General features: G+C 38.3%; 1 long non-coding RNA gene across 1 annotated transcript; it reads left to right on the forward strand.

Annotated features, from left to right (window-relative positions):
- Positions 1 to 10,431: 10,431 nt before the first annotated feature.
- LOC116267211 (uncharacterized) lies at positions 10,432 to 15,340 on the forward strand. The gene is made up of 3 exons (XR_004175531.2): positions 10,432 to 10,624; positions 10,755 to 10,830; positions 10,948 to 15,340. It is a non-coding gene; the product is annotated as an uncharacterized LOC116267211 (long non-coding RNA).
- Positions 15,341 to 27,489: the final 12,149 nt, after the last annotated feature.

Consider the following 27,489-nt stretch of genomic DNA (forward strand, 5'->3'; position numbering starts at 1 on the left):
GGCCCGTTGTGAGGCTTAGAAAATACCCATCACCATTAACTCATTTGTTTTTTTCTCAAAAAAACTAGAATCAGAGTGCAATTTTTTTATAGAAGTGACAAAAACTAGACCATCAAAATTTGAATGTTAAAGTGTTTTTTTTATGATCTAATCGTAGGGTATGATACTTAATAATAATGTAGTGAGAAGTCATTTTTTGATTTAACATATCTTCTTATAAATGAAAAAATGAAGCGCTCACATGACATGAACTTTTTCTACATGTACATCAAAAAATGAAGCGCCCACATGACATGAACTTTTTCTACATGTACAACTTCACGGTTCCTTCACTTGGACTGACTAATGTCACTTCCTCAACATTAAACATTTTGACCTTTGAATACACTTGGGTCAAGTCGGTGCTAGTGGGACCAAACCAACCATCTCTCACAGCTAAAAGGGGTGGTAGGGTCAAGAGGTGCATACACCTTTTCTATGAGTGCTATTCTTAAAATGATACTAAGTTCAGCGTTCTCTTTTTCTTACCCATTCATCGGAACTTAATCGTGTTTTTATAAGAACAGAAAGGGGTGGAATATGATTGTATGTGATAGTTTATGAACATTTTTTGGGTTCACATCTTCATAAAAGATTACAAGTGCGTCATACTGTAGTTGCATTTGTGCACTATATCACGGAAAGAAGATATGAATGAAATAAGTACCATCGCCAGACTATTTAACATGTTTCAAGGTACTCAAAAGAATAATCAAGTTAATGTAATGGGAGAAGATATAGATAGAGTTTATTAGTTATCCACTAGAGAGGAGAAAACAGAAATGGAACTGTCTACCAAAATACAAAATATTAGTTATCCATTTTCTTCAAAATATATATATATATATATATATATATATATATATATATATATATATATATATATAGGCATTAGGGCCTGTACTGTGGTAGTATTTAAACTTGGCTTGACAAGCAGCAAGACTGGCAGTCCAAACCCTGTAAATGCCTCGTTAAGGCTGGGCTGGGCTCGGTCCTAGGTCGTAGCTTCTCTGAAAAAGCTGCCTTAAACAACAATGTTGTAGCTTGTCTATGGACCCACCACAGTGGACCCGGTTATTTCAGTACCAAGAAAGGGATATATGTGGAATAGGACATACCCGCTCCAGATCCAGATGTACACTTACTTTCCAGCTAGGACTCCAACAACTAGATTTTAGTCTATGTATCTGTGTCTTACATGACTGAAATGGTCAGATTACTGGATCCAGGTTGGGCTCCATTTAATATTGGGTCTGAGAGGTCTGAGACCTGCAACATTCAGAGTCTAATTTGGATTTGTAAGAGCAAGGTTGACCTAAAATTTTCTTTCATCCCTTTTCTACTACCGTTACTGTTGTAAACGGACCATTAAGGGGAAGTTTGATCGTCCTTGATTTAACATCCTCATGATTCAAGGACCTCCAGATTTAAGATCAAACTCTTCCCTTTTTATTTTTAATCAGCCATTTTTTTGAAACCAAGGATTTCAAGTATGCATATGACAAAGTCACCAGACTCTTTTATTTTACTGTTGCACCCGAGTCGCATCGAGTCGGGTACACACCAGATATGGGTGCATCTCCGACTCACACCCGAGTCCAGTTAAAATATCATATTACTAAATTACTTATATAATATATGTTGTTCTATATTTTCTTTTACAATACAATTATTCAAATGTGTTATATACATTAATAACTAAATTGTAATAATAATATTTACATGCATATTATGTTATTTATATAATAAATTTAAAATAATAATAATAATAAAATATCACCCGCACTGCCGCACCTAAATTTTTTGGGATGTGTCGCTCCGGCAACCGCACCCACACCCACAACCGCAACGGCACCCGCACCCGGCACCCTGCATGCATTCTGGTGACATAGCTGACAAAGACCTTTACTTTGATGAACTATTTATTTTTACTCTAAATCTTTTATCATATGAGCAAAAGAATGCCACGGATTTTGAATATGAAGTCATCATATTCTTTATAAGTAGTCTTTTCAAAGTCACTCAACCATTTAATCAAGATAACGGGATCCAACATGAGAGACACTTTAAGTGAAAAATAAAGAAAAAAATGTAAAACATTTTAACCCTCTAATATTAGTTCACATTTTTTTCTCTCAACCATACATCTACTTTAGGTATAGATGACCATGGTTACATGGTTAGGTAACTTTTGATATCCAGTTATATTTCATTATATATATATATATATATATATATATATATATATATAAGCTTTCAATTTGAAGACCCATGATCAAGTCCAAGGCTCATTCTGCAGCATTAGTATATTGTGTTGGGTTTATAAGGCTTGGTGGAGCCACCAGAATACCAAGAGTAACTTTGCAAGTCCGATACTCACAGTACAAAATCCTGTCGATTGCATCACAAGTGGATCGACTGTTTAAGAGGAATGCAATCAAATTGTTGGATGAGCGGGAGAAGTATTTCATCGTTCCACTTAACAAGAGAGCCGAAACCTCTACCCTTTCTTCCACCCCACCAAGGCAGCATGCTTGTTTTCTCAATGTCAGAACGGCGCCTACTATACTTCAACTTCTAGATAGCTGGTGGGCAATGGCTAGGCTCTCTCAAAAGGGAGTTGATGGCTTCATGCTAATTCTGCATCAATCCACAAACCACAATCTACCAAAAAAATTAAGATGGTCACCTCTAAAATAAAGGAAGTAACAAGAATTAATATATGTAGTAAAGAAAATTATAACGGAGCAAAAAGTTCAAGGAAATAAACTTCATTTTGGTTCAAATCTGGGCCATGCATTACGACACAATTCTCCATCTATTTATACATAATGAGAACATAAATTAGCAGTATAATATTCTAAGATTCATAACGACAAAATAAGAGAATTATTATCTCGATGAACTCTTAATGAAACCCAAAAAAGTTTCAGAATACTTCTAGATCGAATAAACTAATTTCTGCATCCCAAAAAAGGAATATAAGTCCGGGTTCCAAAAAACACAGTTAACAACCAAGATGCGTTGTTTAACCAGTAATTGAAGGCGTCACAAAAAAGATGAATTTGGGAGACCAGAAGCAGAGGGTGTGGGTAATTGTCCATACATGCTTGTTAAAAATGTTTATTTTTATATTGAAACTTTATGACAGTTGTACTCAATTCTATACTGTCACAAAGATTGTGTCTTAATCGAAAAAGACATGTTAAATATGAAAAAAAAAACTAGTTTTTGTTTAAAACGCTAACATATAAAAAAGGAGAAAAAAATGAGTATTATACATGTTTTTTTCTTAATTTATGATTTTTTATAATTTTGAAGATTTTTTTAAAATTTAAAAAAAATGAAAATTTTTGAGATATACAACTTGGTCGTATTATATTATAGAAATTCATCGCCAGTACTGTTTAAAAACTTAAAATTATGCAACTAATACTCCTTCACGGCCGGTGCCACCACGAACCACGACAAACATGCGGTGGCCATCCGGCCGGCGTCGGTAGCCTTTTAAGCAAGCTGTGGTGCAACTTGGCAGGAGGCCCGCAATATAATGAACGCCAGCGATTCCCTTTTTTTTTTTTTTTCCATCTCCTCCTCTTTTCTGATGGCCACATGCGAAACAGGTCACTTGCAGTTGCAGTGTGCGCATATAATTGTGGCGCCATTTCCGTGCAACACAACGAAGCACTTTCCCCTGCTACGGATCATAAGCGTCGCTTTCATTTTTAAACTGTAAGCAACAACCCCCTCCCATAATTATATGCTCCTCGAAATCTCTCCTTTTCCTCAGCGAACGTGCTGCAAAAATCGGCCGTGAATCGGCTGAACGTAGTAAATAAATTATTTCCTTAAAAAAATTTAATTAGAGAAAACGTATGAAAAATCACTAAAAAATTAATTTTTTTTAATGAACGTATAAAGAATCACTAAATGGTAGACATTAAATGATAGAAACAGTAGACATTTATACCAAATGTTTTTTTTTTTTATCAATACAATGGCCACCTACACACTAACTTTATTGTTTTCTTGAATATTCATCATATAAAAGTACCAATCTTCGACAACTATATATGACACAATGCTTAATTTGCCTCATTTAATTATATGCGATAAGATGGTGACTTACACCAAAGCATATTCTTTTTCTAAAGTATCCATTGTACATCAATATTCTGGATTAACAGCTATGTCACAATTATTGGAAATAAGTTGAACGGGCAAGCTAGATTGAAAGATACATTCCAACTATTTGTAATAAATTGGCAGCCAATAATCTCTTCGTCCCATGCCCCGCTAAACCAAAGCTGAGTGCATGCATCCTTTTTGGTTACGGACCACCATTGTTCAAATTGCGTTTTAAATTAATTATTTGTGCTTCTCTGGTTATTACAATCTATTTTTTTCCAAACGATTTTACTTTATAAATAATTATTTAACTTTTTTTACAATTTTCCATACTTTTTGTTCATATATTTGCGTCGCCTGAATTTCAAAAAGTTGATTTTTTTTTTCAATTCAAATGATTATACGTTTCAGCTGGTCTTGTAGTTCTTTATACGAATGGGATTCCATTGAAGAATGATACGTCAGTGGTAGATTCTTAACGAAATCCTTCTTGGTCTGCATTACTATGGCCATTTTAAAATTTGGTTGTTATGGCAAATTGTATGTGAAAAATTTAAAAAAAATTACTCTGCCTCAGTAATTCTTCACCAAGAAACATATATATATATATATATATATATATATATATATATATATATATCACTGATAGATTCTCTTGTGGGGAATGTGCAAAGGACACGGTTGCCAATACTCTTTAAAAGTCAAAAGACAAAGATGTTGCACAAATCCACAACATGGAGGACAATTTGCTTTTTGGGCATGAAAATGTTGTTGTCTACTTAATCTTACAAAATAATTTATTCCTCTGCCGAAGGGAAAACGAAGGCTTCTTTTTAATTAAAATTTCAAACTTAGTTGTATGACCAACTTTGTTGGGTCTAAAGAGGAAAATATTTCTGCAGTGGGTTGAAAAAGTCTCGGTTAATAAAGTCTCACATTGGCAACAACTTGGCAAAGACATTGAGCAGAGCTGAAACGATCACGTGGCTCTTTATTTACACTAAAGTTGTTGATGAGCCACAGGAAAGCCGAGCACTTAAAAGTCTCACGCCTCACTAATTATTGCAAATGAGTCCACTAGACACAGCGTCCATATGAAATGAGCAAAGTCAGTCGGGACGTTGATGTTGTCGCTTGCCCTGCAAGTAATGAGGTGAGCAGTGGCAGAGCCACATAAACTGCCCACACAAGCCCCCTCAATTTTCATTATTTTTACATTAAAGTCTTCAAATATTTACCTTGTTATATATGTAAGTGGCCCTTAAAAATTATGAAAATATATGAATTAGTGCCACTTCAGAAAATTTTTCTAAAAACCAAAACGAACCCACTTGAACCAACCTAGCAGTGACTGTGGGTGCCTGGAGTGCCTTGTGCTCTACTCTGGACCCAGGGTTGAAACACAAACAGAGCAATAAGGAGGCTCTTCCAGTACATGGACAAGGTCCGGATCCGACAACAATGAAGGACCAGGGAGGTGGGAAATGGGGCCAAGAAACCCGCGTCTTCAAACACGCGATTGGAGGGCGGGGGAAGAAAAAAAGGCGCTGCGGTGGCGATGGGGATGTGGGGCCCATGCGTTGTGGGTGTTGCGGGTCCCACCTCAAAGGTGTTGCGGGTCCCACCTCAAAGTTCGACCCAACGGTTCGTCCGTTGCATTCCGACTGGTCCATTGCGGCCGCGTTACTCAAAAAATTTTTTTTTTTGCATATTTAAAAACCTTGGGATTTTTTTTTTCAAAAGATTTGAAATCGGCTGGCTGTTGTGGCTGGACGAATAAATATTTTAAAATTATCACTAACTACGAACTAATACAAGAGCGTTAATAACAGTTTATAATATAACTACGGTTTGTATTGTTTTTAATGACTGTTTGGTAGTGCTTCTGGTTTCAGTTTTCCTTAGTACATCAACCTTCATAAGCATCAGCCAATTTAATTATTATTGTTTATGTAAAATCCCATCAACGTATGCAATTTTGACGTCTTTTTTTTCTCAATCTAATGACGTAACAGCCAGCGTATGCGGAAAGTGTTCCAATGGCCAGTCAGAAAACCCAGAACCGTGGGGTGCACTTCTAAAATATATTTTTCTCTTTATATATATATATATATATATATATATATATATATATATATATGTTGGTAATATCAAATCCATTAAAGATGAATATTAAAGTTCTTTTTTTGCAATCCAACCTTGTAGCCTTTAAGAGTAGTTTGATGAAGAACATAATTAAGTTACTCATTTTTTTTTTTACTTTAATAATATTTTTTAATAATAAAAAAATAAACGACTCTTATAGTATCAAAATTATGAGAGTAGTAAGATCAAAATTTATATATGTATAACTTGAACTAAGGTATGATTTAATACTAAATTGATGTTTATGAACACAATAAAATGTTTAGACTTTGTTTAAAACAATTTAGGTTTTTGTCTCTTATTCAAGTGGTTTGGTAATCAAACGCATTGGCCCCACACAATCCGAAACTGACTTCTAGTCCTCAAAACACATTTGCCATGACGCAGGGTTGTGGCCAATGGGCAGAGCCAGAGGTAGTAGGTGTGAGTAATTTGCTTGCACAGATTTCAAAAAAAATCTTATCAAAAAAATTATTATTTACATATTGATATTCATGAGATTTTTTTTTATATATATTGTACCCTTTAAATTTAAAATTTTATACTTTAGTGCCCAAAATTTTCTACTTTCACTCTTGCCAACAGGGTTCTATGAGACAGATCTCATCCTCTCACGTTCAACCAGAAAACGAAAATTCTTTCGCAACAAGTTATATGAAAATAACACTGACATTCTATTTGAGGGGCGTTTGATATATCAAGAATAATGAAATTTTAAAATCAAAATGCTCAATTTTTAAGAAATTGAAATTATTAAACAAATAAAGTATTTTATTTTCAGAATTAAGAAACTAAAACCTGAAATTTTGATTTCATTCCAGCTTGAGGAGGAACAATAATTCTGGAATCTTCACTCTTGAATCAAAAGTTCAAACCATCAAAGATAAAATACTTCTTTATTCCCAATATTTTTTTGAGTGTTGTTTTGAAAAAAAAAAAAAGAAGAACATGCCCACATTTTTTTTTTAGGTTGCGACTTCCGACTTTTATTTGAAAACGACTCTTCGTGACTCGGATAGAAAGGCGAGACCAAAGCATGCAAAAAGTCTTCTGGATCGCCTGATTTGATTGCTATCAATTGGCCACTTATTTGTGGATCCGGACCACACATCATGTGCGTGTTTTCTGATGTACACTCACCTCTTGCATTATGTGGCACTTTCCAACCTGTCGGTTGCTTCCAAATTAGTGCAACTGAATTGGATCCAGCTTTTTGGTAGATAGTACTGGGCCTTCATCAAATGGGTGGGCCACTGATTAAGATCCGACTTTGGATCAGACCGGACATATACAATCATGAAGTGAGTCCATTTATTCTTGGCGTGGATTCCTATCTAGTCTGTTATTGGCTCCCGAATTCTAATTGATTCTATGACATAATATTGTGTTTGATTCGAGACTACATAAAAAGTGTTTTGAGATATCTTTAATTTAAACAAACTTAGAATCAGTAGCATGAATGAAGGGAAGTACCACCATTGATCTATGATCCTGATCACCAAAGGCAATCTGACTGACTGTAAAATATGGATCTAGAAATCCGAGCAAGTTCTTTTTAATATGTAAATTTGGCTCAATTTTATGATCTGTAAAATGTAGGAAAGGGTCCATCGAGATTTGGGTCGGGACCAAGGGTCGAAGCCTCCCCCTCCCTTGTCTCTAGGATCTAGGGCTCCGTTGGTATCGTGGTTGGAGCAAGTGCTGTGCGTTAACTACTATATTCTTTCATTCCCGTTGAAACAACGGATATGGGCACGCAGCGGCCATGCCACTCAAACCAACAACCAACCATTGGTTCAAGACAGTGGGCCAGCACCCACTTGAGCCATGTCCATTGGCCTTCGAAATGCAGATTTCCTATCTCTGCGGTGGACTTCCCTCTTCCAATTATTCGCATTAGGTTGACCTCATGCCCTTGTTATAGTAACCATGTGTTGCCAACTCCTCTTCTTCTTAGAACACATTCGCCACCAAAGATGAAAGGGATTAGTCAAATTCCTATATATATATATATATATATATATATATATATATATATATGATGCAAGCCCTAGATTTGAATTCAGGTAAAAGAGCAAATATCAAGTTAATATATCTGTTTTCTAATCCAATTTATGTATCCATGCACCATACTTGAAGTAACATCCTAAACTGATTCAAATTCGCTTATTAATTAAATTCAATTTTTTTTGTTGTCTAACCAAGTTCAGCTTGGTTGCTAATCAAGAAATCCTAACTAATGCACCTTGTGTTTTGTTACTCGCTGAAAAGGAGCTATTTACAATGTTTCACACTAAAAGGTATTATTATAAGCAGTAGAAAGACCCAAAAATAAAAGGCCTCAAGGGGCATAACATAACTGTCCGGGTAGATGCCTCTAAAGAGGTTGATTTCTAGTTTGAAGTGTGATGTTAAGTTGAATGATGCACCATTGTTATTGACGCAGCTCTTGACCGACACTTTTCTCCACTCGTTATGGCTCTCAATAATGTGAAGCTCTAAAGTGAAGTGCCACCGATGAACAACAAATCAAATCTAAGATAATATTTTTCATATAAATGCATGGAATGAGGAACACATAAAACAGTACTCAAACAAATATTTGCGTTTTTTAGATCTCATCTTCAAAGTTTTTTTTTTTTCTCTAATTGATGAGAGCCTTCTCTAATCTTGCTATTATATGGTTAGTTCATCACGAGAGGCCATTCTGATTTATGAGAAAAATATCAACGTTGTATCAGCAATCAGATTTAGATCAGCCAAATTCATATGGAGAATCAGATTAAAATCGAATTGGCAGGGCAACAAAATTCTTGTATGGTTCACTATTTGGTTTGCGAAATGTTCATGTTTTGCAAAAGCTCATGTTCATTTAAAGAGGCCGTTTAGCAGTAGAGATACTTTGCGTCTGTCCCATGAATCTATCCTAAAGATTGAAATAATTCATATAATACTCATTAACCTACCCTAATATTTAAGGCAGATTCATACAACATTTACAAAGTGTTCCTACCGCCAAAAGATCTTTTACACGGGGCTCAGTATAGTTGGTTTGAATATAGATAGCCAATATACATAGAAAATCAAATATTGATGAATTCAATACAGCCAAAAGTACAACAAATTCACAAAAACATATTCTACCAATTTACATCATTGATTTCCTATCTAAGCTCTACAAAATGGCACATGATGGATTCGTACCTAAATGGATCTAGTCCTTTGTGCCTTAGACGATCCATATGCAACATGCAACAAAATTTGATGCTGACCATGGTTGAAAAGCACGCTTTGATACCTGTCATTCAAACAAACGAAAAAAAAATCATATAAATTATCGTTCTTATTCAAACGCACCCCCAATTGTATCACGGACATATTCAAAATCAGTTTATCATGGTTTTCAAGGGTACTCGGACTCCAGCTTGCTTTCGAACTAAGTCCCGAAGTAATCCTAAATCCTGATGGTAGGGAAAAAAAGGAAAAGAGCTCCACTATTCCACATCTGATGAGAGTCTCTATACACAGATTCCGAGTATTTTGAAAACATGAACTCTGGATTCAGCATTGCTTGATTCATTTTGGCTCCACAAATTTTAGTAGGATCCGTCACCCATGTAACATTGGATATGCTATGTGGCCAAATGTCTCATGTGACGTTATAGACACCTTAATTTGCGTAGAATCATTAACATATTGAATATGTTATAAAGCACCCTTTAATGCCAAAAACTCTTAGTTTGAAAAGCAAGCCGGATTTAATTAAGCAGGGCTCTAATGGCACATCAAAAGTAGTTTAGATGTGCAACCAAATAAACTTTTTATTTGACTCATCTCGGAGCATTTGCCATTTTTCTTGTTCGTGCCCAATCATTTTTTTTTTTTTGAGTCGAATATGATGTTTTCTGTGAAATTTGATTTACACGGCAATTGCAATATTTAATCTCTTTTAGCTGATCCAGTCCCGCTCTGAACTGAAACGTTTTAATTGGATCGATAAAATTTGGACGCTTATTCTCAAGTCAGAATTGGGTCTGACTGAACCGTTTATTTCCCTCTCGCCTTATTTTAAATCCACTCCAGCCGCCTTCCTTGGCCAGAGAGAGAGGGAGGGAGGGCGACACAGGGGAGCGACAGGGAGAGAGGGAGAGGGAGAGCGAGAGCGAGAGAGCGAGAGAGAGTTCTGGAAGTTCTTGATTGACGATCTTCTCTTCACAAGCTAAATAGATCGAAGGAATCATAGTCTTGTTTGGCATTGTTCCCGATGGACCCGTTTTTGGAGATTCTTTGTTGACGATCTTGGTGGCCTTTGGTAATCATTTTTCTCTTTTCTGGAGCATTCGGCGACTTATTTTCTAGTTTCATCCCTTGTCGATTTCTTTCTTTTCTTTGTTTGTTTGCTAACGTTTGTAATTGAGAAAAGTCTTTGTGGATATATGAAGGAGACATGCGATACCTATGGTTCTTTCCAGTTGCATGTGGAAGAATGAGGGTTTCCAGATCAGATTTCAAGCAAGGGTAATCCTTACCTTGACGACATTTTGGCTTCTAGATTTCATATTTCTCTTTCATTTGGGGAGAGAAATATGCATTTTATTCAATAATGGTTGTACTTATTTCATCCAGTTTGTGCAGAAATCATAATCCCTATCCGCAAACACAAGGCATTCTCCTCATGCAGATAGTAGCGAAGTGAGGCCACCGTTTCTTTTTCATCGTAGTGCAGCGATGGCTGATGCGTCAGGTATAATCCCCAACTTTTCATTCTTGCTATGGTAGTCGGTGTAGTTGGGCGGTGCAGTGAGGTATCGTCTCTCCTTTTCTGGTCGTTCTTTTTCGATTTTTGCTTTTTTGTAGTAATCGTATTTGTTTTAGCGAAATTTTCTGTGGATTCGTTAGCTGCCTTTCTTCAATTGCTCATTGCTGTTATGAAATTGGTTTGAACAAACGTGATGGCAGAGGACACACTCACTCAATAAGAGAGGCACAAATTACGTGGTTCGGCATATGACTGCCTACATCCACGGAAGAAAGGGAAATCTATTTTCATTCACCATCGTTCCTTGAGAGTACACCACGATTAAATAGAGAAGGGAGGAAAAACAGAGATCACGCCAGATTTGCCCCAAAAAATTTTGGGGTCAGTCTTTAACCGGATATGCATATCCCAATGGCTCCTCAACAGCTCATGCTAGATAACGACACATTCTACAAATAGGAGACCTTCCAAGAAAATCAGCATATATCTCAAGAAGATGAGATAATCGTTATGTCAAGGAGACAAGATTAACGCATCTCTCATAACAATCGCTTGGTTTTTCACGACAAATTTCAAGCAATATTAGCCATTGTCTTGTTGAGATTTTGCCTTTTTACGCATCGTTTTCTCAATCTCAGGTTTCTCTTTTATCTCTTGTTCAGCTAGGCCGTGAGATTGGCCAACTTTCACCCTCTTCGGTTATTCTCTTGATGCTGTTTTACAGAAATCAGGGAGGATCTATGGAAGAGACATGTATTTCCTGTTTTTTTCCAGTTATCTCCCTGAGAGTTAGGGTTCTGAAAACTTCCTATAATGTTGGTTTGTTAATGGGATTCGTTCTTGTCCTTTTTCATGTTCATTCTCAACGAATGCCAGCCTATTTCTCTTTCTTCTTTGTTTGGCGTAGTCTGTGAAATTCGACAGTAGGGAACTTCAATTTATTTCTTTGTTATTCTCATGTCACTAAAATTGCTACAACCCTATGAAAGAAGTTGGTCATCTACGTTAAAGCATATACTTATGTGAGAATCAGGGGAAAAGAAACAAGTTCCACTCAACGTTGGCCATTCTCTTTATATTATATTCCTTTTTGTTTTTTCATGCAGCTAAATTTTTCAATAATAGATAATGGATCGATGTACACTGGTCTTTTTTTGTTACTTGTATCTATTGTATACTTTCCACTTGATTCCTCGAACCTGAACCTCAAGCACACTTCCGCAAAATCATCATAGGAAGGTCAAAATTTGACCCAATTTCATCTTCAAAAATTTCATTGAATTTTAAAATTAGAATTTCAAGAAGAACTTGTGATTCAAATTTGAAAATTTTGATAGAAGATCTTTCAATGACAATGTGAAACTTGATGACAGATTTTCACCTTTTGAATTCAACTAGTATATAACTTGAGCATCAATGTTCTTAGCATGTTGGAGTTAAGTTTTGTGCTTGCGTCTTAGAACTCAACATTGAAGGTTGGACTTAAAATTTTTTTTTTACGAACTTGAAATTTTGATTCAAATCCAATTATCAATTTTTGGGTCCTACTTTAAATATAAAACTGATAATGAGCTTCAATCAGTCCTAACATCTTTCAAAATTTCATACTTCCAATTTATGAATTGCATATTTTAAATTTTAATTGGATTTCACCTTTTTTGATTAAAGTTCGTGGGCATATTTCAATGTTAAGTTTTAACTTTCATGTTCTGTATTTATTTTATGTTTTAATTTAGTTGTCCATTTAAAAATTTAAATTTCAAATTTCACTTGTATGTTCCAGGTTTTGTTGTAGCAATTTATCGTTCTTCAAATATTTTTTCTAAATTTTGATTTTTTAGTCATAATTTTACATTCTTCAATCATATTTATGGGTTTGATCCTTCAAGATTTTGGTTTCATTAATGGACTTGATATCAAATGACTTGTTAGAATTGAAGTACTTATTTTGATTTTAATCAGTTCAGCCCAACATTTCAATCCCAAGATTTTGATATTACGCATGAAATTAGATTTGTTGACCAAATTTTGAGCTCCGCTTCGTGATTTCCGAGCATCACATATTTATTTCATGTTTGAATTTAATCCATTCAAAATTTATGTGTTTTGAATTTCAGATTATTTTACTAATTCATAATTGAAAATTTTTAAGTTTTGAATTTGTACATTTTATGTGCAAATTCCAATTGTGAAGTTTGAAGTTTAATTTCAAGTTTGAATTTGTCTTTATATTGCAATTATAACACTTCAGTTGAAGTATAACCCTTTCCAAATTTTGTCCTCAAATTCAATTTAAATTTGTTGGTGTTCTTCTTGTTTTCAATTGTTTAAACTTGCATGTTTTTGAAGTTCACTTTATACAATTTTTTTTTTTGTTTCAATTCTTAATTTTGTTCCAAGTTTCAAGACGTTGAATTTGAAATACTTGTAAGTTTGCCTTGAAATTTAGATATTTGAAACTTAAGGACTTTCAAGAATTTAAAGTTCACACTGTTTTACATTTTTTTCCCTTTTAAGGTTTGAACATCAACTTCAACTTCAACATTAGATTTAATAATAAAATCCTAGGCATGATCAGTACATGTTTCATGTGAAGTAACTTTACCGATGTAGAACTCAAAAAATTTATATGGTTCAGTTCCAAAATGAAGTCTATGTCCAGCTGAAGGTTTTCTATTTTATCTCTTTTCCACTAAATTATTCAATACAATTTGCGCATTAGACCATCATCATCATTTTCAATTCTTTTCCTGATGAAGAGCTGCCATGTCGATTCTCATGTCTGTATTTTTGGTTTTTGTCCAAAATGAGTGATAAGTATTCTATAGTACAAAAAGTTTGTCATCGGACCTTTTCTGTTTTCATCAGGTCACTCTCATATCTTTGGACTTTGATTCCTTCTTCAGCATGATTGCTTCTGGTGATTAACACATTATTACCGCTACCGATGTGAACATTATCATCTTTAGCACGAGAGGAGGATGAGTACCACTAGTATTTTTGACACTCTAGAACATGACCATTGTGTTCGATAACTTATTTCATGCCTCCATAGAATCGTCTCATGATTGAACTTGTTGTCCTAGTTAATTATTAAGAACGCACAAATCAATTTTAATCATAGTCAAATTTCGTTCCTCAACCATTAGTGCATATAAAATTATTATGAAGGGCAGTGGAAAGTGATAAATTGTTCAAACCAGCTACATGATTGGCTATTAAGACTCTTGTCTTATTGCCAGCAAATTTCATGCAATTATAATAGCATATAATTGTAATTGGAGCAGACACCGGCCTCAAATGGTACACCAGATTCAACAATTTTTTTTCATCAAAAGATACAAAAGTTGAACTCCTATCTGTACAACTTAAATCTTGTGCTTGTACCAACAAATCTGCATGAGTCCAGATTATTTACTATTTATTAGCACCATTTAATCATTTTTTTAATAGTGAACTCCTATCTCCAGACATCTACGATTCACCATTGTTCTCACCCTGGGACTTGGGAGCATCGAGCCAGAGCCATAACTCTAAAGCAGTAGCATGGTGAAAACCTAGATATTGTTGCTTCAATAACCTGTACTGTTTGATTGATCTTGTGTTCAAGAGTAGATCTAGCTGCAATCACAACACGTCCTGCACTGATGAATTTCAAAACAGTTTCCATAAGTTTGAAAATCGAGCCAGAGCCATAACTCTAAAGCAGTAGCATGGTGAAAACCTAGATATTGTTGCTTCAATAACCTGTACTGTTTGATTGATCTTGTGTTCAAGAGTAGATCTAGCTGCAATCACAACACGTCCTGCACTGATGAATTTCAAAACAGTTTCCATAAGTTTTCCTTTTCAATTACAATTGGGGCACTGTTTTACATTGTGAGCATGGAAAATGAAAATCTACCAAGCCTGCATTTTAGGAATTCTACTCGGCTCTTTACTTACTGGCAGTGGTTTAAGCTACTTGAGTTGGAGATCGAGCTTCTACAGTCACAGGTGGTGTTTTGTCAGTCTAGTTTTAGTTCCAATTGCTTGGAAAATTCCATCTTGTTACTTTGACCGAGTTTGTCAGGTGCTGCTTTGTAATAACTTGGAACAGATAGTGAGTGGGTGGCTTCATGGTAATGAGCTATCATGATTCTTTTGTCTGCAATATCCTTAAGCTGGCTTTGTTAGGAGTGAGCTTTGAAGCTGTTAACAAATATTCTACTGTTTGGTTGCCGCTTTGAATATGAAAATGACTTTCCTTAATGTGCTTTATTAATCCAACGATATCAGTTCTTTTCTTTAATTGCTTATCCTTTTTATTGCCAAAATCTCATAACCTTTTGGTTTTTTCTTTTGTTATTTACTGAAGAAAGCATTAAATGCATCATAATCTAGATAAGGCTCTCCTATATCAATTGGTAAATGCCATTGATGATATGAATGAGCAGGTTTAGTTCACTAGGAACAAGTTTTATTGCAAAAATATCTCTGAAAGTCAGTAGAATTTGCAGTTAGGTTTCACCATTCCTGTTCAAATGAGAACGTGAGGGATAATCAGATTGGTTTCCAATAGGGCCAGGTTCAAATTCAACATTATTTTGGTTAATGATTTTGAGAGGCTCCAAATGTTCAGTTTGGAAACACATGACAGTTTTCAGTACTATTGGCAATTAGCTAACCAAGCAAGATTCCACTCAACCGAATGGCCACATCTAGAATACATTTTTTTCCTCATGGTGCAAAAACTCATGCCTCATTTATCATCGTTGTTTCGATTCTTGGCTCATTTCCTTTGTACATATTTTTCAATTCAGCCATTACACTTACAGATCTACCACCCTCATGCTAATGACTACAAAATTTTGTAAAAGAAACGTCTTAGCGTAGTGTGACAGCCATGCTTTTTCAGCGTTATCTTATTATTTTTATGATGAGGAAGCTAATAAGAAAAATTGCTATGCATGAAGAAAGTTGAGCACAAAAAAGATTAGATAAAATCAAGCTCAATCCATTCTGAGATAGCCTAAACGTGGTTACAACATAATAGGCTGCTGTAGAAAGAGCTAGAAAATGAATTATTCAATCAGGGCATGAGAGCTACAACCAATGAAACCATTGAAGTTTCAATTAGTGCAACCACCAGAACCATGCAAACACAACCATCATATAACAGAATTAAGCATCTATTATGTTTTGCCTCGATATGACAATCCATCACCTTCTGCGGCCACTGTACTAAAATTTGATGACACGAAGATATAATATATGCAATTTGCAATCAGAACTTGATATTGATCATTTTAAATTTTAATCTTGAAGATGATCTATTTTTCTACGTTTCACCGTTTTTGATGTCTTTTAGATTTGGTTTTAATAATTTTCTATTCCAAAAGAGAGAGAGATAGAGAGGCAGCAGTTGCGATGACAAAAGGTGGATGCCTTTCCAATTTAATTCTTTCCCATAATGGCCTTGTAAAATCACATTATCTAATTGAATTGGTCACATTTGGATTTGAAGCAGCATGGCTTCTTGACACTGTTACTTCCGTGGCATGTCGATGTTAAATTTGGACATGCCATTGGAACAAATATGCATACTATGACATATGTTTGGGGGCAACTGCACATTTGTTAGTTGAAATAGACTGATCGAGCATGATCAATGTAGGACAATTATTCCGCCTAAGTATAGAAAAAAAATACCCTCCATGGTTTGGATTGGCAAAAGTAAATACAAAAACGTATCATTTTATTGTAGTGGTGTCATGTGATTGATACGCCTGAATTGGAACCCAACGCTTTTAGAAAATTGACTGGAACATTTAATTATACATAATTGATGCACCTAGGTCCTAGGCGAACGTAGCTTTTCGTACAAATCTAGGTTCACATGTCCTAAAGATAGAATTTAGTACGTATGTATACCAAAGGGCACAAATAAATTTGAACACATGAAATGACCCTTTGAAAGGGTAACGTATCTAAGTAAGAGCTAAAAATGCACGATTGGGGTGTCTCTGACTAGCTTATTGCGATTGAATTGTGAGCAATCAATTGTGAATAAAGTTGAGTGTGGTGTGGGCTTATCAAAATTTTGATGTGCTGGAGTATGAATTAATAATTGTACATCGGCTTTTGGCCCATAACCTAAAAGTGAGTAATAAATTGTGACGGAAAGCCCGTGTGGTTGCAAGTCATCATTTCCACTGGTTAACCTACTTGTAAGGTAGGCGATAGAAAGACTACATAGTTTCATACTGTGTTGTATATTAAAGCATAAAATGTTCCAATCATGCCAACCCAGGTGATGCGAGCTCGTTCTTAGGCCCAGTTCTAGGTCTAAGGTGAAGCTCGCGGCCATGCACCATGAAATTGATTACTTTGTTCGGCCATGCCTTTTGGGGTTGAAAGATTTATTAATTATATGATCACGGCCCAATTTCAACGTGATCCGAGCATGTGAGAGAGTTATGGCCCTCGGAAGTTGGTAGAATGAGTGTCGAACAAAGTGTGAGCAGGGATAGGTTTTAGATGGAGCAGTCAGTTGAGTAGAGTAAAACAATGATACTCTTATCCAAACTCTGATCGAAGCATGTAAAAGTTCGTTGGAAAGATCATTTCAAAGGCTTTCCAACGAGTATAGGCACGCGTGACGTCGTTTGCTTGGGATGATTTGCCAAGAAAAATGATGGATGAATTTGGATTGCTGTGGAACAGAATTTTATCTTCGGGAAAACGACTGTCTGATGAATTGATGGTAGCTCTCCCGTTTCAACTCTGATTGAGCCGTATCATGTGGATGGCTCAAGTACGGATGCGCCAAAAGGGTGTTGGCGGGCGGCCAAGTGCTAGCAGCGCTTGAGGTGGCTGGTGTTCAGGTAGACTTCTTAGGCCTGGGCATCGGGCCGCTCAGCCCGGGTCTCGGCCTAGGCCTGGCCCGACGGGCTGCTCAGCCCGACCCGGACCGGGACCTGGACCTGGACCCGGCTCGGGCTGGGCCAGGTCGCCCTCCTGACCCCTTTCCCCCGCCCTCCCGTCGCGCTCTGATGGGAGGAGGGGGAGGGAGTCAGAGACGGAGGAGGAGGGAGAGAGGGAGACGGAGGAGGAGGGAGAGGGAGCAGATCAGCAGAGAGGTAGAGGGAGAGGGGAAGAGGGGGAACGAGAGCAGATCAGCAGAGAGGTAGAGGGAGAGGGGGAGCGGAGAGTAGGGGTGGGCATCGGGCCGGGCCGGCCCGCTAAGACCCGGCCCGGGTCGGCCCATCGGGCCTGATGCCCGGGCCCGACCCGATAATCTTGCCGGGCCAGGCTGGGCCGGTTACCGGGCCTGGCCACCAAAAGTCAAGCCCGGCCCGGCCGGCCGCGAAGAGAGACACGGGAAGGGGGGGGGGGCTGCGGGGGGACAGAGGCGGAGAGGGAGAGGAGCGAGCTGCGGGGGACGGAGGCGGAGAGGGAGCAGAGAGGGAGAGGGGAGGGACTCAGAGAGGGAGAGGGAGGGGAGCGAGCGGGCCAGGCGGAGAGGGAGAGGGAAACGGGAGAGGGAGCAGAGGGAGAGGGAGACGGAGCAGAGGGAGAGGGAGACGAAAGGGAGCAGAGGGAGACGGGAAGAGAGAGGGAGGGGTCAGGGGAGCGAGTGGAGGGCGGAGGCCGCCCGACCGCCTGAGGGCGGGAGTCTGGCCGGGTGGGCCGCCGCCGGGCCGCCCTTCCTGCCCGGGCCCAACCCGGTTTGGTTATCGGGCCCGAGCCCTGCCTGGGCCAGGGAGCCCGGGCCAGGTTTTCCCTGGCCCAAGCTTGGGCCCAACCGGGCCGGCCTGTCGGGCCCGGGCCAGGTTTTCCCCGGCCCAAACCCGGGTCCGATCGGGCCGGGCCGAGCCGCCGGGCGGTGGCCCGGCCCGTTGCCGAGGCTTAAGACTTATCAGCTTGTGTCGAGCTCTGGCCATGTGGCAGCAAGTCGGTCGAGCGAGGGTGACCGCTATTGCAGCTCGACGACGGTCAGGATTAGGAAACAGAAGCGGCCTAAGGTGGCCCCGCATCAATAGGTGACTTGTGGGAGGTCCAATATCTATAATACTTTTGGATGGATCCCATTGAAGCTTTACAATGCTTTTCTTACTGGTGACATGCATGCATAAGTGTACATGAAGTAGCTTGAAGGTTATGTATATCCATGATGTCAAAATTATATATACAAGTTTAAAAAGACAATTTATGGATATGTATATCCATGATGTCAAAATTATATATACAAGCTTGAAAAGACAATTTATGAACTGAAGCAAGCACCATATACATAGTATAAAAGATTGAGTAGTTATCTTGTATCATAAGGGTTCCTTATTTCTTCATCACATTCATCATTATCCATTTATACGATAGTAGTGGTTGCACATTCTAGTCTTCATAGACGACATCATGGTTACCAGTAGTTCCTCATTCTTTCTTGTTCAAAAATTGATCACGTCGACATCATGGTTACCAGTAGTTCCTCATTCTTTCTTGTTCAAAAATTGATCACGTCTTAAGAGGGCAACTCAATGAAAGTCCGGTGTGACTTGTCGTGTTTCCTTGGTGTTGAAGTAAAGAGGCTTTAACGTGCATGTTTGTGTCAACAAGCTTACGTAAATAAAATGTTACATATGGCAAAAATGCATGATGCCAAGCCAGTGGCTACTAACGTTAGTACCACTAAGAAGACCAGGCAAAAGGCAGCATTTGGAGTTTGTATCAGAAGCACGCCACGTATGGGATCAAATGTTTCATTTGCAGTAAACTGAGCTTGTCAGCTCATGCACAATTCGATTGAGGATGGAGCACTGGGTAACGGTAAAGTGTATACTATATCACTTTTTGTGATTAAGAGGTTTACAATCCATTGCTCAAAAAAGGCCCTGAAGGGCTTCCCATTCCCCCTACATCTGGGGTAGGGGGGTCTTGGGCTGCTTCGACACTAGTGATGGCAATGGTGTACCCCTTCAGCTTGGATACCATGCCCCATTGTTTAAGATGCATGAATATAACACCAACTAAAATTTAACTAAAGCAGACCTTACCTTTAACCTGACCAACTATGCTATGCCGTTTGAGACATGTATGCTATACCATTTGAGGGAGCTGCTAGCAAGGGCTTATTGTTGAAGAAGTCAAAAAGGAGTTCTCTTTGGGTTCATTCGGTAAATGAAACCATTCATAATTGTTGTATGAATCTGCCTCAATTCATAGAACACTTAATAAATGTGTGCACATGAAGGTGTTATGTTGCCTGCATCATTGTGGTGAAGCGTACTTGACTTGATGCCTACCCCTCAGGAGGTGATGCATCTCTAGTGCATGATACATGTGTGGTAGGTGAGTTTGGAAAGCGGCCACTGCCGGCACTTATGACACCTAGCAATGCCATTAACTTACCCTCACTCTTCAGCAAACTCCTTGACAATGATTACCTGACTTTTGGTGAAGGTTTGGTCCAACTTTAGTGAGTATTTTTGTTTATTTTTCATATTCTTTTCTCATCCTCTTTTTCGGTAGAATGGTTGATGTCTACTGACAAGAATGATAGATTGATTGATAGCCATTCTTGTCGTCACTCTTCAACAAACTTCTTACATGTTTTCTGATTCATTTATGTTTTATTAGACATATAGGTTTGATATTAGGGGGGCATGAGCGATAATAATAAAAAAAATGCCCCACTATAATTGTCATGTTTTACGACTTAGAAGAATCCAGATTGAACGGTAGATGTGAAAATACAAATATTTGACATTGATTGGAAAATGAATGCAAGAGAACTAGGCATAAAATTTCTTGAGGTGAAGGGCATTAATAGGATCGACAAGTTACACTCCATCAACATCAATTAGTTGGTATGAATTACGGGGCATGACTTCCTTAAGAACATATGGGCCTTTCCAGTTCGGTGCCTACTTGCCTCGCGGCCGTCCTCTGAAGTACACCGCAGATCGTAGAACCAAATCATGCACTTTGAACTGTCTCTCAATAACTGACTTGTTAAATTTGCCTGCTACTCTTTGGCGATAAGCTTCAGCATTCTCAGCCGCTTTTAACCTCTTTTCATCTAGCAGATCAAGCTGCATTAGCATTTTCTGTTGATATTGATTTAGATGAAGCTCTATGAGAGAAGCGAACTTCAAAGCAGTTTTCAACACATGTAATGGTAGAACCACTTCTGTTCCATAGACTACCTCTGTTGGAGTAGCATTTGTTGGAGTTCTCATAGTGGTGCGATATGCCCATAGAGCGTTATGCATCTTTTCATGTCAGTCTCTTCCAGTTTCCACTATTCGTTCCAAGATGCAGATCAAGATTTTATTGGTAGCTTCTGCTTGTCAGTTGCCTTGGGGATAATAAGGAGCTGAAAAATGATTCGTGATGCGGTACTTGCTGCACAATTGCCTCATCTTTTCATTCTTGAAATGAGTCCCGTTGTCAGATACTATATCATGAAGGACTCCAAATCTGCAAAGAAGGTTTTTGTGAATAAAGGACACTACATGACATCCTTCCACTATTTTGCCTGTGACGACTTCAACCCACTTGTAAAATAATTCGTTGCAGGAAGAAAATAATTATGGCCATTGGAAGCTGAGGGGATATTGGTCCGACTACATCAAATGCCCACATTGAAAACGGCCAAGGAGATGCTGGGGCATGGATCACTGGAGCATGTAGTTGACATTCTTTGCATCTTTTGACGAATTGGTGACAATCTTTTTGCATAGTAGGCCAATAATATCCTGCTCAAATTATCTGTTTGGTGAGGGTTTGATAACCAACATGGCCCCTACAGTCTCCTCGATGTGATTCTGCAATGACTTCCTTTGCCTCATCTTCATCAAGGCATCGAGAATATTCAGTGCTAAATCCACGTCTGTATAATACCCCTGTAAGAATAAAGTACATCGCTGACATACGTTGGATTTCTTTCTGTTCATTTTTGGGTATTTCAGTCGGGAATTATCCGCTTTCAATGTACCTTTTGATGTCATGTACCAAGACATATTTTCCTATTGGATATGGTGAACATGCATCATTGTTTCAAAAGCAGGGTGTTCCAATCTTCTAATCTCAAAAGAACGAATCACTTCATTGGTTCAAAAAGTGATGGTGGATCCTAAGCTCGCGTGGTCATCTGCAATAGGGTTACCTCCTCTCTTTATGTGAGCTAGTTGTACTTCTTCAAATTGATGGATTAAGGAGGTAGTGATTTCTTGATATGACACCAACTTTTTGTCTTTGATTTGCCATTCTCCATTTACTTCGTTTATAATAAGTTGAGAATCGCCGAAGGCATACACCTTTTTCACTTGAAAATTCAATAAAGAACGAAGCCCTTGTATGAGGGATTCATATTCAGCCATGTTATGGGTACATGGAAAATCGAGTTTCAAAGAATACAAGATCATTTCATCTTCCAGAGTGATGAGTAAGATGCCTATGCCTGCTCCCATCACATTTCTGTACCCATCAAAGTACATCTTCTATATCGGAACCGTCTCCTATCTTAGTACATGTTTGTCAGAAAATTCAACGTTCGTTCTGATTTCCTCGTACTGAGGGAAGTCTGCTAACTGATCCGCAATTGCTTGTCTTTTGATTAACTTTTGAGACACATATTCAAGATCATGTTGTATCAACAAAACTTACTATTTGACGATGCATCCATTAAGGAAGGGTTGTTCCAAGATATACTTGAGAGGATTAAGCTTGGAGAGGATCTTGACTTCACAAGCTAGTAAATAATGTCTCAGCTTTGACACATCTAAACCAATGCTAGACAATTTTTTTCGATTGGAGAGTACTTCTTTTCGTACTGGACAAAAGTCTTGCTAATGGAATAGATTGCATGCTCGATGCAACTTCCTTCATCATATTGTGCTAAAAAGCTGCCACATGTTGGCTCATTCACTGTAATGTAAAGCAGCAATGGTCTACCCAACACTGGGGCTTTTAGAATTGGCGGATTTAGAAGGTATTTCTTGATCTTTTCAAATGACTGTTGACATTCGAAACCCCATTCAAACTCGACGTCTTTCCTTACCAACTGGTTGAATGGTTCGCATCTCATGGCTAAATTGACAATGAATTGTCTTATGGATTGGATTCGTCCTTGCAAGTTTCGCAACTCCTTGATATTGGTAGGTGGTGACATATCGATTATTGCTTTAGCTTTGGTTCTTACTGACCATGAAACCCAAGAGCTTGCCTGACTCAACCCAAAACACACATTTTTTAGGATTCAAGCGAAACTTGTACTATAAAAGCCCCTCGAATACTTGAGCAAAAGTTTCAATGTGATCTTCTCTCATCTTGGATTTGATCAATATGTCATCGATGTACGCATTCATGATTTTATGCATTTGGTTATGGAAGATGGTAGCCATGGCTCTTTGATAGGTTGCTCCAACATTCTTCAACCCAAACGGCATTACCGTGTAACAAAAAATGCCACAGGGTGTAGTAAAAGTGGTCTTAGGTTGATCTTTGACTGCTAATTTGATATGATTATATCCCGAATATCTATCTATGAAATAGAACATTGTATGGCTTGCAGTAATGTCTACCAACAGATCAATGTTTGGAAGAGGATAATCATCCTTCGGTGTGACTTTGTTCAAGTCTCGACTGCTTGTTCGATAAATGCTTTCTAGGGGGGCTTTCGAGGAAAAAGGATAAACTGAGATATGTTGAGTTCTGACATCCTGTAAAGAGGATAAAAGAAAGAATTGGACGAAATTAAAATTTACAACGAAAGATTACTTGCATTGTATAAAAAAGTTCTTAGTTCATAGAAGGGGTCCTCTCATGAGACCAGACAAAAAGAAATTTAAGATTACAAAATTCATGGGAGGATTTGAAACAAAAGTGAATACTATCAGCCCGCAAGATCTTTTTCAAATTTCTTCATGATATCCCAATCCTCTGGTGTTCATTTGAAAAGGCATATTGATTGGCTTGAGGATGCTATCTTCATTTTTTTCGAGGAAGTGAATGGACGATGGCCACTTTTCAGGAGCAACTGAAACCCCTTAGGATTTTTCGTGAAATGAACATATAAAGGATGTTCCCGGATGGTTCACCTATCTCTATGTTTTTCATCCATTCTTCCAAAGGTCTGTCATTCGTCGTTCTTATAATGGGTACATCCACCGAATCGATTGGCCTAGGGAGCATTGGTTTCACCAACCTTTCGGTTAGGTCCTCAGCACGTATGGTGATGACCGATGAGCCAGAATTCCATTTGAGGCACTGATGAAGAGTGGATGAGATTCCTCGTACTTGGTTGAACCAAGGTCGTCCCAAAAGTAAGTTATATGATGGTGACACATCCACCACATGGAATACAATGCAATGATTGGTGTTTTCAATGGTCACATTCATGTTGATGGCACCTTTGCTGTTCATGCGTCGACATCATATCCGTAGATCCTGATATCATCAGAGCGATATTTGTCTTCACAAAACCCCAATGCTTGGCCGTGAGATCAGGACAAATATTTAAGCCACTTCCCCCATCGATCAATACATCTGGCACAATCATCTCATTGATCTGGACGATGATGTAAAGAGCATCTACATGGTAATATCCCCATTTTGAGATGTCTTTTTCTGAAAAGGTAATTGACTGTTCCTTGGAGGGTCGAATCCAATCTCCTTCAATCATGCGCTCTTTTAAAGGGAGAACCTCACCCAAGTAACACAAATCTTCATCTGAAGAGTCATCTAAGGATTCATCATCACCGCTTTGTAGGATAAAAGTCTTTGAGATAATGAGAAGTTTTTCGAGTGAACTTTTCGTCTTGCTGCCCATCATAGCAATAAAGTCTAGAGGTTTCTTACCTCGATCTGTCATCATGACTTCATGTGAACTGCTTCCATTACAAGGTCGGATGTGCTCGTGTGGATGATATGAGAGTGGAGTGCCTATGGTGATTGTGGCTACTGCCGCCTTCCCGTGATCAGGAAATGGATTCCTTAATATTTCAGGGCTGCTATCATCACAAATCTTGAGATCCTTGTTGATAAAGTCTTGAATAATGTTTTTGAGGAAAAAACAATCCTCAGTGTCATGACCATGGGCACGATGAAACTTTCACAGTTTTTTTTATTTCCTTCTCTCATTTTCGGAGGCTCATATACTTTCGGCAAGACGATAATTCCTTTGGCGAGGAGGTATTCCAGGATCTTCTCACAAGACTGACTGAGAGGAGTGATTTTTCGGTCATAGCCCCAACCTGAGTGCTTGTTTTTCCTTTCATCGTCGCCTTTAGGAAACCGTGTGTTCTTCTTCAGACTGACTTCTTTGTCCTGCTTATAATTATTGTCATGGTTCTTTCTAATGTCAGCATTGGCTATAAAGTGTGCAGACAACTGTGCCTTTCCTCCTTTCTTTCCATCTTTTTTATACTTAGGAGCAATAATTCTATCAAAATCTCCTTCCTCAATTCCTTCTTCTATCGAGTTTGCTTGTTCAATTAACTCAGCAGGTTTTGATCGGGGCATTGCGGATGAGACATTTCAAGGGCTGGGTAGGATTTTTCTTGATGAGTGACAAAGCTTGTGTCTCAGAAATGGGCTCCTTCATTTTGTTGCATTGAATTCTCCATTTTTGGATGAATTCTCGAGCCATTTCTCCCTATTTCTGACAAAGACTGCAAATAGTACTGAGGGTTGGAGCCATGAGAACATTTTGTTCAAATCTTTCGACAAACATTGTAACCAATTTGTCAAATTCCTTCAGCTCGACTGGATTGACATTTTCTTTGTGCCATTGTGCGGCGATGCCTTCAAGACTTCTTGAAAAATATCAGAACAACGCTCTATTATTTGTCTGAATTTCGTAGCAATCATTGAAAAAGGTTGAAAGATGAACGTGTGGGCAAGTGGTTCCATCATATCTGACGAACTCTTTCGGCAAGCAAGCCTTTTACATCTTCGTCCCCTTCAATGCCAAGGTAGTAGTCTTCACATGAGTATGAACGTTTTCCTCTTCCCCTAAACTCAAGATTGTTCATTCTTTTCTCCATTTCATAGAATCTGCGCTTAGTCGGACTTTCATCATCACTTGATTCGACCAATTCTGGCTTGGTCTTTTTCTTCTTGCCCTTGATCTCCTTTACTTTCTCTTCAGAACTCTCATTGTCTGAGCTACTGCTAGGGATGTACTTCGTGGTATTTTTGCCTTTCTTGGTAGGCTTTCTCTTCCTTTTGGGTTTTTCTTTCGAACTCCCAGTGGTGATAGGGTTAGGTGAGCTGCTTTCTACCATAATTTCTTTTCCCTTCTTGTTTCTCTTTGTTGTCTTTTTCTTCTTGAGAGAAAGCAGTTCAGATTTTTCTTCCGAACATCTAGGAGTGACCCTTTTCACGAATGGAAGTGACCTCCTAGATGTTCGTATTGCCTAACTTTTTCAGGTATGGGGGCATAGTGAGACCCGTCACTTGTCAGTAGTATTGATAGCCTTAGCCTTTCTCAACCAAGGACTCACTCGTTTCACCATTGAAGATATTGACTTCGTAAAAGGATGTACATATGCTTTACAATTGTGGTTCCTCAAGCATGCGAGACCTCAAGCCAGTGTATTCAGAAACACTGATGGAGCATTGATAGTCTTAGAACAATACCACCGTTTGGTAGAACAATTGGATAGATATGAGATCATTTGGGACTTGTGATCGTCATGAGAATCCACCTAGATACACTCACCATCATCATGGGCGTACTATACTCTTGGGCCCCTATCTTATAACTGATTATTGTGCTGATAGATGCATGAGACAGTTCTCTCAGAAGCAGAAGATGGTTAGCATGCATACATCAATTGGAGCAATTCCCGAATTCGACTTCAGTTCTCCTCAATGGGCGGCATTGTTTGCAGTAGCCCGACAAGACTGGAAGACACAGATATCTTTGCAGTAGCCCGACAAGACTGGAAGACGCAGATATCTTACACTTGGTTCACATGTCCAGTGGTAAAGAAGGAATATGTCGAGTGGTGGGATGTCAACCGACCACCATCCATCCTTCCCTATAAAGTTTATGTTGTCAAACTTTGTACTCCTTATCTCGTCTTTCGTTATCATCATCTTTGTTAGTGTTTTTTTGATGTAACTTTTAAAACTCTTAATGTAATATGAACCTTAATTTTGTCATCATTTCTCAACAATGACTCGTAATTTTCCTGTCTCATAAGGTGAATACTTGAAAGCCAGCAAGATGGTTGAAACCAGATCGCAAGCTAAACAGGCTCCTCAGAACGAGACGTCATCTTCTGAACTCCGGCCATAAACACTTGACCTCCCAACAATTGAGTCAGAAAGTTACCATATGTTCTGTTTATTCATGGAGCGATTCCTGAGGGAGCAAGAAGAGCAAAAGGCTTTGATAGTTACTCCAGAAACAAAAAATGAAAAGGCTG

Source organism: Nymphaea colorata, chromosome 13, assembly GCF_008831285.2.
Source record: "Nymphaea colorata isolate Beijing-Zhang1983 chromosome 13, ASM883128v2, whole genome shotgun sequence".
NCBI classification, from domain to species: domain Eukaryota; kingdom Viridiplantae; phylum Streptophyta; class Magnoliopsida; order Nymphaeales; family Nymphaeaceae; genus Nymphaea; species Nymphaea colorata.